Source organism: Drosophila obscura, unplaced genomic scaffold (genome assembly GCF_018151105.1).
Source record: "Drosophila obscura isolate BZ-5 IFL unplaced genomic scaffold, ASM1815110v1 contig_200, whole genome shotgun sequence".
Lineage (NCBI taxonomy): Eukaryota > Metazoa > Arthropoda > Insecta > Diptera > Drosophilidae > Drosophila > Drosophila obscura.
In genome coordinates, this window is record NW_024542791.1 from 4,694,246 (window position 1) to 4,710,900 (window position 16,655).

General features: G+C 40.8%; 1 long non-coding RNA gene across 1 annotated transcript; it reads right to left on the reverse strand.

The window, feature by feature from the left end:
• Nucleotides 1–895: 895 nt before the first annotated feature.
• LOC111078136 lies at nt 896–6,746 on the reverse strand. Its single transcript, XR_002608227.2, has 3 exons — nt 5,824–6,746; nt 3,423–3,517; nt 896–3,364 (listed from the first exon to the last, which is right to left on the reverse strand). It is a non-coding gene; the product is annotated as an uncharacterized LOC111078136 (long non-coding RNA).
• Between the last annotated feature and the right edge of the window lie 9,909 nt (nt 6,747–16,655).

The following is a 16,655-nucleotide window of genomic DNA, read 5'->3' on the forward strand; positions in this document are numbered from 1 at the left end:
GTTGTGCGTCTTTTCTTTTCCATTTTTTTCCTTATGAAATCTCGCATGGTTCATTGCTGATGGTTTTGGTGGGGTTCGGGGTTGGGGGTGGGAATGGCTATGGCGATGGCGATGGGTGGTGCCAAAAAGTGGCTCCATCGAGTGGGGCCTTAGAATGCTCAGTGAAGGAAGAGCAGTCAAAACATTTGTTCATTTCCGTTTCACGACAATATTCATATTAGCGGCAAATTTTCTGTGCCTTCAATTGTGAGATTCTCTCTCAATAAACATGCCAGGGCATTGGTCCATGATGATTGCTACCCCAATTCCCATTCCTATGACCATTCCTGGGCTTCCATTCAAAGTCACTGTCTCCCCTCCCTTCCCATCATTCATTTGTGATTCGTTTCTTTTTTTTTTGTTTATTTTAACTTTTGCTTCGATTCGGGAAAATGAATTTGAAATCCAAACATTTCTATCATGCAAGTACTCGTAAACGATATTATTTATAAGGCATTTGTGCTGATGTTTTTATATTTATGGCATTGGGCCGAGATTTATTTTTATTGCCAAGTTATTACGCATATCGATATGATAATAAATTTCCCAGCAAACTGAAAATGCTGTCGATGCTCAAGTGAAAGCTCAGTCGAAGCGTGCCATTCCCTTTCTGCATTCGAACATTTTGGGTTCCCAAGTAGATTAAATTTTACATATAGAATATACATATATGTAGATGTACGTATGTATGTATGTATTTTGCTTACATTTTGGCAATTTTATCATTTCCTCGTGGTCGTTCTCTTGTCTGGGTAAGACCCTAGAATTAGTCTGGGTAATTTTGATGCCAATTCGAGAGCTTTTTCCCATGAAAATACTCAACTATATATACATATATACATATGTATGTATGTAGACTTGCACTTTACAGGAGTTATTGCATTTGTCTCTGTCACTTGTATTGTTGACTTGGCTTTTGCATGTCATTGAACTTGGAGATTGTTTTGCATTTGGCAACTAAATGTTCCATAAATTTAAAGCACATAAAATTCATCGTCTACTGGTCTTTTATTTGCACATATATCTCCGCTCTTTTGTTTTCGGTCCCGTTCCCCAGAAAAGTAATTGAAATTTGCATTGTGGTTTTCGAAAGAAGAATTGTTTTGTGCGAGACACAAAAATTATGGCAATTTGAAGAGACATTTTTGGGTAAGCTTTTAATAAATTTAATTTGCAAACTGGCCAACGCATCAACAGAGATTTTCTGTCAGATTGTAAGTGAGGTGAAATTGATGTTGGATGTCATTTCATTTATTAATATTTGCTTTTAATTTGCAGCAGGAGCTTGATGAAAGGACCCAAAAAGAATAAATATAGATTTTATTTGTATTTTATTGTGGGACAAAGATAACCATTTATAGTGTGAGGATTCTATAAAGATCTGCCTCAAAAGGATCATGATGGCTCACACTCACACGCAATGTAACTAATCAATCGAATACCTATTTTGATTGACCCGAAACTTGTCCGCAATGAGCCTGATTGTATATTCAATGACATGGCAAGTGCATTTCCATTTGCATCTGCATTTGCGGGTTCATTTAAATCCAAGGAAATGAGCTCCTCGGGCAAAAGGGCAACTAAATTTCAATTAAGGTTTAAATGTGAGCACAGTAAATTGTGGCAAGTGTCCACGTGGGCAATCTGTTTCCATTAGTGCGTGAATGAGAATGTACGATATTAATGCGTAATTATGCTAACAAGTCAAAGGGCCCCGGCCCCCCTGGGCCATGTACCCGTACAATACGGAGTATCTAATGCAGCTAAATCAGTTTAATTATAAAAGATTAACCAGACGGTGTCTGACAGCTAGACACAGTCTGCTAGACCAGACCAGACCCTTACGGCAGACCCTCAGTAAAGACCCTCGCTTCGGCTGATTTAATTGAAATGCCCAACACAAAAGTCAATTCGAATCCAATAACAATGCTGTTGCCGAGGCGGAAGTTTGTTTTGGACTAATCCCAAATGATTAACGAAAATGCGCGTGAAAGTGTTGGGATACTCTCGGTCTCGGTCCCTATCTCCCGGTGGGGCTTCCCACTTCCCTCTGCCTACGCTTACTATGTCTGCCTTTAGTCCCTCTGCCTGAGGCACATAATTCAATGCGGCTTAGTTGTTGTTCCTCTTGGTGTTTTGCTAGCGTGTGTCAATATTGGTGTGGGGAAATGGAAAGCATCGACTGTGTATACATTTGTCATAGAGATGGGTGCGTGAGCGGAAATGGAAATCGGCTAATCATGATGTAGGATAATCAGGTTAATGGAATGGATTTGTGGACTAGCTGGATCATATAATTAGGTATAAGTATAGGTGTATAGGTGGATTATCCTTTAAAGTGTTGGGTAATGTGTATATAAAGTAATAAATGACAATCCTAGGCGTGTTCTCTGTTCATCTTCCACGCACTCAACTATCGTTCTCTGATCTATGTCCCAAACACGTACGCATCTCTATCTCCTTATGGTGACAGGCTGTACCGGTGCTGGTGGTATCGGTTTGGTTGGATAACCAGGAAAGGGATGGAGCATAAGGCGTGAGCGTGGGCATTATATGCGTGCGGAATTCAATAAAAATTCTAATGGTTTTCTGATGATAATCTCATGGCTGTGAAAATCAAACAGCAAAGCGTTTCCCGGGCAATATTTGCACTTTGGTCTCCGATTGGGTTTTGGTTTTCCTGTCATTCGTTTTGTTGCTGTTGCTGTTGCTGCTGCTGCTGTTGCCTCTGGTTCTGGTTCCTAAATTTTTGCCACGCTCCAGTCTGTCAACTTGGTAACTTCGATTGAATTCCTTTATCTGGTGGTGGGGCCATGCTCCGCTCTTCGCTCTCCGCTGCCTTTTGCTCTGCTTGCCTTTGTCCCGCTGCCAACTCCACTTCATGCTTCGTTAACTGTAAATTCCTGGCAGTTCTGGAACATACGTTTGACTTTCTCGCCCTCTCTTTCACTCTGTCACTCTCTTTCTCTATCGTTGTCGGACTGGATGCGCACCTTTTTTTCCAGCTCCCCAACATGGAGCTTACATATTTGTTAATACCTATGTATATCCCCCGACGGCTGGGACTGCTGTAGAAGATTGGCTTTAATCCTATTTGCCGCATTTGCTGCTTGGTTAGGTTTTTTCATTTGGCCCCTCCCGTACTCCCTCTGTTACACTTCTTGTTTATTTTTCTCTCACTCTCTCTCTCTTCTCTCTCTATCTTTTTTTTATCTCTCTGTATTCCGGTTTAGAAGTTGCACTTTGACATTGTGATTGGCATTGACAATATTCTTTTGTTTTTAAAGTTCTCTCTCCTTTTGTTGTTGAACCCTTTTTTCCAGTTCTGAAATTGAAAAAAAATATAAACAGCTTAAGCTTAAAGTTTGCTTCTGGGAGCTTACGCTGCGTATGGGCAACAATTCATTCCTCTGGCGGGTTTTATTTTTAATCTATGTAAACAGCCGTAGGTGGCAGACGTCTGCTAGAATTATTCTGACTAAAAAGTAAATAAATTGGATGAATTTAAATGAGATATGCAGATTCAACACTCTGGAGTGTGCATGAAAATTATGAAAACAAATATTTGAGTTTTATATGAATCGCGGAGACTTGTGTTTTAGTTGAGAAATTTAATGCTTAAATTTGGCATCGAATTGAGCTCTGTAGCAATTGACAGTTGTTTTTTTTTTAATCCATCTTAAAGTACTTTAAATCAGAATTTTTTTCCATGCCAAATCTTTTACCTTCATCCCCTGATCATTGATTTTTTTTCGCTCAAACGCATGCCGTAGAATTTTTACATATACATAAGGGTCCAAGGGCACAAGGGCCAGCCAGCGAAATGGTTAAATGGTTGCCAACAGTTCCGCTTAAATCTGGCAAACTTTCACTCGAATAACTGTACCGCAATCGCATGTCGCTTGTGCAGTGCTGTGGGCCAGCCACTGGCGATAAGTCCACCAAAAAGTCATTAAACTTGTACTCCCAACTTTTTTCTCGGGGCGTGTCCATGAAAAGGCAAACGAGAGTCAACTTTTATGCACATGGCCGCCGTCAATTCAATTCAATTCACTTTCTTGGCACTAAACAGCTGCGAGGCGGATGACACACACACACACACACAAACATATACTCGTACACGGGGAAGCCTGGGGTCTATTTCCGGTTGAGTGCAGAACTGGATGCGTGTGTGCTTGCGCGTGTGTACTCGTATCTGTGTGCGAGCTACTTCCACTCTGCGTGCAAACGGCGCAACAAATTAGCGACAAAACTTTACGGACGCCACAGCAAACAGCAATTAAAAATACAAGTACAACAACAGCAATTACAAAATGCTTTCGGCGAAATGGAAAGTTTTGCGGTTTGGGGGAAATGCTGCCACATCAGCGCAAGCAAGTAATAACAGTTTTGGTTGCTTGATGGAGTCTGGAAATGGGGGGGTTGGCTGCGACGGGGAATCGCAGAAGCCAGCCCCATATTCAATTTGGTGCAGCTTTTAATTTTAATTAGCGCCAATTAAAAGGAAATTCACTCTGCTGGCCTCTCTCTATCTCTCTGCGAGAATCCCATGACGCTGCTCCTTCCCATTATGTGCACACGCACACAGAAAACAAATTGTGGTGTGTTTTTCCCGGCAGCTCGTGCCATCTTTAACGGAGAGATTCCTTTAATATATAATTGCTATACGAAACTACAAATTTTCGAATGGAATTTTCTACTCTCATTTTGTTTTTGGTTCAGGTGAGGCAAAAGCCAGAGGGAAAGAGACAGACAAAAGAAGTGTCGAAGTCTTAAAAAAACAGAGCGGGCAATGCGACAAAGAAGATACAAAGACGGTAGAGAGAATAAGCCATAGAGAAAGAGAGAGAGAGAGAGAGAGATTTAATTTAGGAGAAGGAAGCTCTTTTTAATATTATAAACGAACTTGAGATGCTCTGACATGAATGAGAATTAATAAAGCGACTACGTAATCAGATTATGAGCGAGGTGAAGAAGCATACATGTGACTTGTAAAACGTGCCCTTGAAGATCGCACAAGCTAAAAGCAGAAGGAAGTTAAACTGAATTCGAAAAGGGGAAGAACTTAAACCAAGGATTTAATATAACGAAATCAAACCAGTTTGTGAGAAGAATATCATCTTTTGAGTGGAAATTATAAAAAACATTCGTAACGTAAAATTTATCCCAAGTAATTGAGTTAAATAGAAAAAGACTAAAAACTAAATAGCCAATAAATAAGAAAAAAAAACTTTAAATTAATTCAATAAATAAATAAAATGAACCTGAACGGATTAATAATCCCACACAAATTGGATGTCAGGTGCCAGTCCACTTGATTTCTTTTTAATGATGTGTGCAACAAAATAGTACATTCAACTCGGGCATATTCCTTTCTGTTTCGTATTGGGGCGATGGCAGTGCATCATCAGAGGATGCCTGGCAGGAACCAGGGCACGAATTCGCATTTTGTCGAGCGTGTGACTTCGTGTGTCCCCCTCCCGTTGTGTGTCCAGTGTGCGAGCGCGAGTGTGTTTCCCAATGTTTTATGTGTGCGGTGTGTTTTGCCTGCGAGTGCACAAAGTTAAATGGTTTTTTCATATACTATTCCCAAGCAGGCCAAACTGGCCGTCTATTTCGCTTTCTTTATCTTTTTTGCACTCAATTTCTCTGTGTCTCACAAGCCTGCCTTACTTTTCTGTGAAATGGCATTCGGTTTTTGGTACTTCTCAAATTCGTTGGTGGAATTTGAGTTTCGGTGCAAACGTTAAATAATTAAAGTATGTGTTTAATAAACTGATTTACCATTATTCCATCAATGGGTCTTCAAATATTACGCATACGTAGCGTTGAGTGCTGTAGCACCGCTCGCCTTTGTGTGATGCATGCGTTTCCTGCCGAATCAACTGTCAAATAGTGATTATCAGCCATTTTGCATACAGACTCATTCCCGAAAATCCACTCGCAGATGGCTGAGTGCGTATTCTAGTATGTACATGTACTCGTGCTTGTTCGCAGTCTGATGTCCTGGCGTCCTGGTGCTTGTGTTCGCTTACCTTTGCTTTGCCGTGGGTACTCGTACATTTAAATTTCCATTTGAAATTGGCAGCCCAAGAGAGAGGGGCAGGTGGAAAGAGGGATCCAAACAGACAGCTGTTACAATATTATTGACTCATATCGCATGCACGACACAAGCTTCCCACCAAAAACCTGCTCCAGTCCTCGAGGACACCCTTCAGGACACACTCAAACAAGCTGCCTGCGCGCTTCCTTTTTGATTTGCCATCGACCCGGAATCGTACCCGGGTGTAGAGGGTAGAGTTTTGAGTGCGGCGAACTTGGCATAAAATTAAGTGCTCCATTTTAATTGAATTGATGTCGACCTGGTCCCGGGGAGTGCTCCGAAACGTGTTCGTCCTCCTTTGGCTCAGGTACGTTTTGACAGTCTTGTGTCAATAAATGGCAGTGGCTGCGCTGTGCTTCAGCCACATATGTTGCCACTTGTGGGGATGGAATACCTTTGACTTCGGTTTTTATGCTCTTCTTGATTTTATTTTCGGTTGGGGTAATCATCGGGGAACTCGACGGGCACGTCTTCACTGTGAGTTTCTCCTTCCGTGCTGCCGTGCTGGAAAGTGGCCACATCTGTTTGATAATGTCTGCCGAATGTTTATCACTTTGTTCGTGTTATATTATATTTTGGGTTTCTGCCATTCATGAATGTTAAAGCTGAGATTTTACATTTGATTTCAGAGCGAAGTCAAAGTCATTCACAGATTTTCTTTCAAATTAAACTCCAAAAGGAGATTATCATATCATGATGCGAGTATAACCCATTATCATCATCAATGATTCCTCAAACAAAAATGATCAACAAGTGGAAATAATAAATCATAGGTCCGTGACTTCGCACGGGAAAAATGCCATTTAAATGGAAATTTTCAGGCTCAGTAGCAGCCAAACGAACCAGGCGATGGCAAAAAAGTTATTTCCTCATTTTCCATTCCCGCAACTGCGGCGTTAATCGCTGGGGCCGGGCCCGCAGCAGAAGTCAACTCTAGAGGTTTCTCCCCCCTCAACGCGTTGGTGGCATGTGGAACCGTATTCGTTACATTTAAGTGGCGTTTGTTAAGTACAACACGCTTGACATCATTATCGCGAGTGTCAACAGTGGCTTCTCAGCCACGGCTCAGTCCTGTGTCGATGATGTTGTTGGAGGAGGCTGAAGTTTGCCCTCTGATTGACAACGGTTTTGGGTGGTAGGGTGTCAAATTTTTGTCAATTGTCGCTCGAATCCAATTTCACAGTCCCACACATCAGTACACACGTTGAGAGAAAGTCGTAAACAGCGACTTTAAACATCCAGGCAACAGAGTCGCCGAAAAAGGCATCAACAATATTGGCATCGTCATCGTTATCTGACAGTTTGTGTTTGACAAAAGTGTCAAGGCGCTAACGGTGCCTGACACTAGAGGTACGGTGCTGGTGGCGGTGTTGACAACCCTGGCAACTGTCACAACTTTTTGCATCATGTCACGCACTGTAAATGGCATGGAAAGTTTTAAGGGAAATATTAAACTAGACTTTTCTGTTGAAATTTCGTCGAAAGTTTTCCTTAAATTTAATGCAGATTTTATTTTCATTTGATTTATTTTTGGAAATTTATTGAGGACTCACATTTAATCACGTTCCAGAACGAGATTATATTGAGTAAACGTTACGAAACTTTATCTCGCCTGTTGATTACTTGGGCCACACAACTTTCTCCTTTGAGCAATCGTATTCATACTTCTGATGATGTTTACTCTTTTAAGGCACGAAAAACTTGCCAATAATCTTTAATCCACATTTGAGTATGATTCGATGATATTTGCTTATCTAAATAAACAGAAAAATTGGAAAATTGTTTCCTTTGACTGGCGCGCACATGTTGTGCAATTACTTTTCTGCCTGCCATAGCCAAATAGAAAGCATTTCCCCATCCACAACAAAATGCTCTCTGGCCTGAGTTCCCCCGAATAAGCCGCAAAAAGTAAATGAAATGTGCAATCTGTGCAAAACCGAAAATCTGAAACATTTTTGCAATGGAATAAAAAAAGTTCTGTTTTTTTTTTATTTGGGGAAAACTACTGGAACATCAACGGATTTTGGAAGCCAGTCAAGTAACTCCATTTGCTCAGCCATAAATATTCATTTATTTTATTAAAAAATATTTTTGGTTTACCCCCAGAATAAGGAAATTGAACAAATTGCATGGAAAACTAAGCCAGCACAGGATATGTAGAAAAATGCATTTCTGTAGAAGGAAATTCCTAGGGGGTACTAATGATTATATTTTACTCCCTGCTAACTCTGGGTATGCATCAAAAGGTAAACCATATGTTGGAAAAGCATTTATAAATTATGGAAAACTAGTTTCCGTACAGTTGAAAGCGTACATATATATAAAAGGATAAACATACATACACATGGTCTCCCCGGGGGAGTGATATTGGGAAATGTGTCAGCAGTCATGCTGGCAATTTGCATTCTGACAACGAGTTGGTCAAACCAACACCTGTTCGGGCTGCACGGCATTGTGAAAATGTAGAAAAATATACGAGTATTTTTGCAAATTGTTTCTACTGTTTCATGCTGTGCGTGGTGTAAAGATGACTTGTCAGCAGCAGTTAGAACATTTTTCCCATTTCCATAAAATATAATTAAAAGCAACACGAGGCGACAGGCAGCAGCAGGGGCCGTCTATTTTTGTGGTTATACCTTTCAGGACTCCAGAGATTTCTTGCATATTTTGCGGTGTCGTATGGTGTCTCAACATATTTGGCTTTGCTTTAAATGCAATTATTGTTACGATTATTGTGCAAATTTTGGCATTTTGGTAGCTGCCATCTCCCAGTCATGTCTCTGCTCTGTTTTGCTCTACTCGAGCATTTTCCCAAAAATAATTGCATATTTTATTGCTGGCGCTGTTGTTGCTTTTGTTGTTTGCAGCTGACAAATGCCTTTTGTGCTGTTTGTTTAATTGTAACTATGTCTAATTGGAAGCATCAACACTTGTTTTCTGCAGACATCTTAATTAAAATACATGTACATATACATATATATTCCGGTCTGGTATCTGTCTTGGCAGTGACTAAGCTAAGCTGACTCCTGGCGCCCGGCACTGAAGCTGCAAGTGAAGTTTGAATGACTGCCAGGCAGGCCGGGAAATCGAGTATACTACTCGTATACGCCCCTTGAAAAATTTATCTGACATTTTCGCTTGCTTTGTTTCGGGCACCGCCAACAGCCAACAGGCAAGAGCTTGGCCAAAAAAGTATTCACGCTCCATTTGAAGCTCATCTCGGAGGCAGGGCTCAACGCTGTCCTCTATCATGACCAGAACCAGAGCCAGACCCAGAGCCAGAGCCAGGGCCAGAGCCCAAGCCAACATGTACACGTAAGCGACAGCTGAATGGATCTCATCTGAATGACCCGACACCAGGCCTCCCTCCCCCACACTCATTAGTTGGAGCCCCCTGACTTCCTTTTGTCTGTGCTTCACTTGACAACCCGTTTTGTGTTTTGATATTTCGTCACTTAAGAACCCCAGAGGCAGCCCTGGCACAGGGGCCCCCAGATATGGGACCAGAGAAATTGTTTTTACATAAACAGAAAACCGCTCTGGCTTTTCTAGTCTTAGGCAGCTCCGCACAGGGCAGCAATGTCAGTCATAATCATTCTGTTCCCCCATCTGTGTGAGTGCTTAGTCGGGGGAAGGACTGTGCGAATGGTTTGGGGGGTAATACTCTGTAACTGAGATGGTCTCTTGTAGCTCAGGAGATTGTTGCCTCAGGCCCAGAACCTGCCAGGATATAAGCCAAACAATGGTTAACCAATTTAGTGGAATGTGTGGTCCGTCTGGCCTGTGGCCAGGCTATTGTTCGGAATTGATTTTAAAATTAGCTTAATATTCAGTAGAATGTGCAAAGCTGATTGGGCTTTAAGTAGAGCATTAAAGTTTAGTTGTGGACAAGCTTAGCAGCTGCTAAAAGAATTCAACAAAAACTCCGCGTAAAGAAATCTAGCTTAAAAGCTTATCCTTATCTAAAAAATAGCTTCTGTGCAGACCTAAAATTTTCTATTTTTTTATTTCCCGATCATTTAATAAGATTAGCCGAATTATGCATTCAAAGTGCAAAAATGATGTCAGACACTGACAGAGACAATGGCGGAAAGGCCAAAGAGTGTAAGAGAAGACAAAGGGCAAAGATGGAACGCAAATTGCATACAAATGCAGCAGGAGTTCCAGTAGAAACTCCAGGAGTACACTGCTTAGCTTAATGTATTTCCCTTGAAACTCTGTCCGTCCTCTCCCTGGAGCTGGGACTTTCTTCCGGCACATTGCGACCATTTTATTCGGATATATTTTTGCCAAGGCAGAGGCTCCCATTTCTGCTTTCCACGAGTTTTGTTTTCGTTTGGTTTGATGTCAAACGATGGCTTCGTTGCTCGGTGGAATCGTGAATGGCTTCAGGCCGTGAAGTCGTGAATAAAGTTGCATGCCATGCCCCCCTACGGAGCTAGAGTGGGAGTGGGACATCTGACAAATGTGCCAAGTCAAACAATGGATTAGCAGGGCTATCTCTATATAGAGCGATGCTCTCCCCCGCTCTGGCAATTTAATTTCGTTGAGCGAGTAGAATTATTGACCCAAGTTTTCGGGCATAAATTATTCAAGTGTCGTGTATAATTTGAGTTTTCCTCAATTTCGTTTCGAGTGGCTGCCAAGTTGCTCGCAGATCGCACTTTCGAGTGCTATTAGTGCAGTCGTTCATGCAGCTCCGAATTGATGGCGGCTTCTTTGACTTACGATGCTCTGCAGCAAGCTTTTTGGCGCATTGCCTTTCCGAAAGTCATAATTCCTCACTTTTTTTTCACTCAACGCACTCTCTCCTCCCTTTCTGTGCATTTTTTCTTACGGCCACTTTAAGTGGTGTAAATTGAAGAAAAGTGAAAGAGCTTTTCCCTGCTGTTGCTGGGATGGGAGTTTTAGAGTGGGCTCGACAGCCCAACAGTTTATATTAATTGTTCAACTATCGCCAGCTCGGAGATAAGTTTCCAAGTTTTAATTGAATTATTACAAAAGTCGTTGGCCATATTTCGGTGGCCTAAACAAAGTTTTCCTATTGAACGTTTGCCAGTTAGTAAATTAGAATATTACAAGTTTTGGCACGCGGCCGCAGCCTTTGCATAATTTAATTATGCCAACTCTCATGCATATTTAATGGAAAAGCTTTTTAACGCCTCCCATATTTATGTATTTTGAGGCGAGAGCCAAGAAAATCAACGCAAAAATTTATATATTGTTATTGAAAATGCACAATGTTTTCTCTGGAGAGTGTTTTCCCCAGTTTCTAATTAAGTTGTTCAATGCTTTTGCTTTCTGTTTGCCCAGCTAATTAGTGGAAATATGTTTTCAGTGGGAAAATCTTTGGATCTGCGGACCCATCGATTTTCCATTTTCCGTATTGAAGTGTAGACCACAGAGACAGCGTGACATGGTACTCCTCGACTGTGGTGTGTCGTTTAGATAGGACTGGATGCGAGGGAAAATTGATATACCAAAAAAATTGAACACACACACACACACACACACACACATGCAGATGGATGTATCTGTATCTGCAGCTGTTGGCGTGGCTTTTAAAAAGTGTTCGCCAGCCAATATTGATAGCATTTCCCATGTGTGGGCGGCAGGGAGTGTAGAGGCCTCTATTGCTTCAATTACTGCAGCACAGGAAAAAAAAAAATGTTAGCGAGAGAGCGAGAAATGTTTGCGCCGTTTGGCAACTCTGGTCAGTGGACCAGCGGCTGTCTGTGGATATTTGCATTCCTCTGCAATCCCTCCCCTTTTGTGCAATCTCCTCCCAGGGACATATCAATTGGCCTGCGGTGGGCGTGGCCAGTTTGAGGAATATCCGCGCACATATCGTACATTCATGTCAAATGAAATTCTGGCCCCTTTTTGGGTCCACAAGTTGAAAATTCATTGAATATGAAATTAGTTGGCGCAACTAAGAAAATATTTGTATGTTGAATTACATACGAATTAGGGTACAAACCAATCCAATCAGCGAAATGCCTGGCATACCCTCTACAATTAGCGGCTAACCAAGAACCAAAAAAGGAACAATCAAAATAATCACAACAAAATGTATGCGAGTATCTGGGGGCAGCAATAAAATTAAACATAATTACAACAATGCGCCCTCACAGCCAATACCATCAATGGGAAGCAGGAATAAATACACACTTTTGTAAATCGAAGTCAATGTTACTCTACCAGATACATTGATTGAATCTATAATGTATACACAAAAACCTGAGCTTTGTATTTGTAATATATTTAATGTAAGATTCCAAACTGATTGATCAATTTCTTATTAAGACAGATGTAAGTTATATTCATCTAATCTTCGTGCCGCTTTCTCTACACTACAAAAATCGTATCATAATAACAATACCCTCTAAAAGAGTATGAAAAACTCAAATAATATTCAAACACATACAAAAATGTTATAATTTGCTGGGCAGTATGGAAAATATTCTCGTTTACTTTCGCATGGACATGGGCGTTTGCATAGAGGGCTACGATACTCGTATTGTGAATCGCTAGCAAAAACTAAACTACAAATATAAACCAAGCACTCACACGCCCACACATATAGCACATATTTACTATGTACAATAGATGAGCATAAAGCCGGGCAGGGGAAGGGCAAACGTTTGCTTTTTATTAGCAAAAGCTGGTTGTACGAAGAGTACGTGCCTCGAATTAGTTTTTTGCGATTTGAATAAAATTGTTTTGAATAAATTTGAAAGCCACATGCAAGCTTACACAACATCCGCAAAACTCAAACCCGCACGCACTCATACAAAGCAGTCCTTGCAATGGGCGCTAATAAATAGGCATTGGTTATTTCCCATTTGCGTGCAGTCGGCATTTGAGTATTTCTGCAGGCAGTACTAAAATTAGACAATTCCATAGACCAGTTGATAGAGAGAAATGAGAAACATTGTGTAATGAGGTGTGATTGGGTTTGGTATTAACGATTGAAATGATTTCAATGCCATTGAAGGATGTGGCAATGAGGCCAAGAGAATATTGAACAATTTAGAAATTCAACAAAAGTGTGTATCCATCCACCAATTTACCTCATCCTATACATATAATTCCCATTACATACTTTATACGTTTACTCTTTATTCTCTAATTCCTGTCACAAAAATATAACAATATTTATTTTAATTATTCAATTTAATTAACTTTTTAATTGCAATTAAACTATTTATTATTTTTCAATTAGAGTCAAAATCAGGCGAAATAAATTTAAATGCCGAGTAATTAACTTAATCATTAGCTGCTGTCCATTATATTTTTTGTTTGAGCTAATAGAGCGGGAGTGGGCGCAGTCAAAAGTCAAGGCAACATCGAGTGGAGACATAAAAGTTGCGCATAAAATACGTCTATACGTAGTAGACCCGTAAAATGAGAGAAGGGTCTGGCACAATACACTCATAAATCTATAGATACGATTGTGTGTGTGTGTGTGTGTGAGTGTGCGCCTCTGTGTTTAGGTGAGCGTTAACAAGCCAAGAGCTTGTATAATATTTTCTAATTTCTCAATTTCCCACACATTGACATCCGGAACTAATAAAAATAAATCGCACTTTGATATCCGCTTCGCTCCGCACTGCGTTCGTTCATTTGGCTCCTGGCTCCTGGTTTCGTTTCGTTTTTCGTTTTGTTGCTTGCCTCTATAAGAGGGTACTATGATTATGACATGATGGTTGAAATAATAGATAAAGAAAACCGATTAAATTTTGTATAGTTTATTGGGCTCGGTTAAAAGTTGGGTTATAATAAAAACGATATTGGGCAAGGGCAATGTTTCTTACGTTACTATGACTTGACTTGGAGTAGGTGTAGTAAAGATTACATTAATGATATTGATTATCTCGAGACAATATTTGAATAATATTTTATGCCAGTTACATATATATTCGTAGAGTATCTAAAGCTGCGGCTCTCCTACCATCATTTTCTCTACGATTTTGTTTTACTTTTTGTTTCTCTCTTTTCAATAATCGTAATACCCACACTCGTACATAAACCCGTACTCGCATGCCCCAACACACACATGTGCAGCTGTATCGGCTGTCAGTGTCCTGCCCCACTAACATTTTTATATCATTTTTAGTATTTCTTTTTCATTGTTTTTCCTCCCGCCCCATGCTTGCTTTTTTTTTTTTGGTCTCACGAGTTAGCGCCAACAATAAATAAATACGCTCACACTTTCACACACATATACGCACGACAGTGCAGTGACTATCCACACAAATACGCACAGCAGTGAGGGGGAACACCCCACACAGAGATAGAAGTAACAGGAAATTTATAGATCTGACCGGATGTGCGTCTCTCTGGTGACACACGGAACGAGATGCGATACCAGAAGTGCCAGTGTTTGCCACACGATATGGAATAGTTGGTGAGCAAACCTCATAGCTGGAGCACACTGTATATATTACAGTTTATGTGCAGGCATTTATGTTTGTGTGTGTGTGTGTGTCTCTATTACAAATACAAATAACAGCAAAATGACCAACTAAATAAATAGTTTTGTAACCACACAGAGACAGGCGGAACAGGCAAACAGCAGTACGAGCAGACACCCAAACAACGAGCCATTCTCCAGTCCAATTTGGACATTCGAAAGGGGGAGATGGGATTCGTTTGGGCCTTCTGGCAAACCCAATGCCCAATTAGATCAAGATAGGATAATACGAGTATTTGCAGTAAATTAAAGGCAATATTTTGCGTAATTATAAGAGGTTCTTTCTGGGGATAGTGCCGAAATATGAAGCAACGCAAATAAATAACAGATGTGTATATCAATTGGGAGTAAAGATGATCTTGGTAGGCATGGGTCAGCATCAATTTTTTGCAGTGTTGTAATCTCTTGAAAACCAAAAGCCTTCCTTCCTGCAATAATTGCATCCTACCAGCACCAATTTCTGCAGTTTCTGTGTGTATGTATAGGCTGTAAATTAAATCTACAATTTTGTGTAATTATAGTTAGTAGCTTTTCAGACAAGAAGATAATTTAAATGAAGTTTCGGATTCATTTTAGGACTGAAGTAAACCCTCGCTTGCATACAAATTATTTGTACTGATTCCCCATCGATTGTCCATCCTCTGAATTAGAATCCTTTCGATCAATAATTGCATTGCACCTGGACAAATTGCACCTTACACAAATATCCCTCGTCCCCACTCAGCTCTCATCCTCCCCCCAAGCAATTGTTCCAATCGAGCACTTGGAACTCCCTTGGCTGGCGATTCCACTTGAAAATAGAGACAACTCTGCTGCTGTTGGCCACTGGCATCGTAAATCCTGCCAGAGGAATGGTATATATATCACCAACTATACAATATAAGGGACTCTGGCCAAGACGAGCGAAGGCAAGCGTATTATTGCTTTCTTTTCTTTCTTTTATTTTTGGGGTTGCAGCGCAATGAAATTGCTGAAGTTGATGATGAGGAGCAAAACTGTTTCTGGTTTAGGTTGATATCTACTCTTATATATCTTTTCGCAACAGGATGAAGCAGGTCAGTAGATGCAACAAAGCTGCTTATCGTTTAACGCTCTGTGTAATGCGTTTAAACTTGATGATTGATTCTGGGCAAACGCCCCTTGAGCCTCCCCCCCCCCCCCTCCAACGCTCAGCCAACCCACTTCGTGGCAGGGAAGGTTCCACCATTAGCTGCAACTAAGTGCAGATACAGATAGAAGCTGAACAAAAGTTTCTTGGTCAAACTTTAAGGGGGGGTGGCTTGACGCCCCATGACCAGGACTTTGGCTATATGTTCCAGCCTAGGCTTAACTATGGGGAATCCTTCTCTTTGGGTCCTGGATCCCGCTGGTGCTGGCGCCATTGTTCCATTCGTTTTATGTTGTTGCCTGCGTTTTATTGACTGAAGTGTGGCCCGCTATGGCGATGGCGATGGCGATGGCGATGGCGGCCATTGTGCCCTAAACTAAAACAAAGTACTGTTAGAAGCACTTTCTCTCTCTGTCTACCAGTGTCAGTGTGTGTGTGTGTAACACTCCCTTTCTCTATGTGTATGTGTATGTACTAGTTATAGCGCCGTTATATGCGTGCGTGTTACTGCGCAAAGATGCGTCATAAATTTCGCGCGTTTTCGCCTTCAATTTTTTTTACGTTTGGTTTTTAATTTTGTTCACACTCTGGAAAGGGATATACTATATACCCTATGATTCTTACCCTCTAAAATATGCTTTTAAAATGACGCTCAGATCTGGGAATAATTTATTCACATCTTATCTTCCCTTCGTTTTTTATATTCCACCTCTCCAATTTGGTGCAGAATCCCCATATTCGCAGATCTATACAATAAAACCCATATAAACTATATACATATGTATTTTAAAGGGTATCTAAAGAGTCGTATCTCGTTTTTTGTTTCGGCTTTGTTTCGCTTTCTTTTTACGAGAATGGCACAATTATTTTTGTTGCTTCAAGTTTTTTGCACTATGTGTGGCAATCTTTTTTCTAAATTTAATGACTTT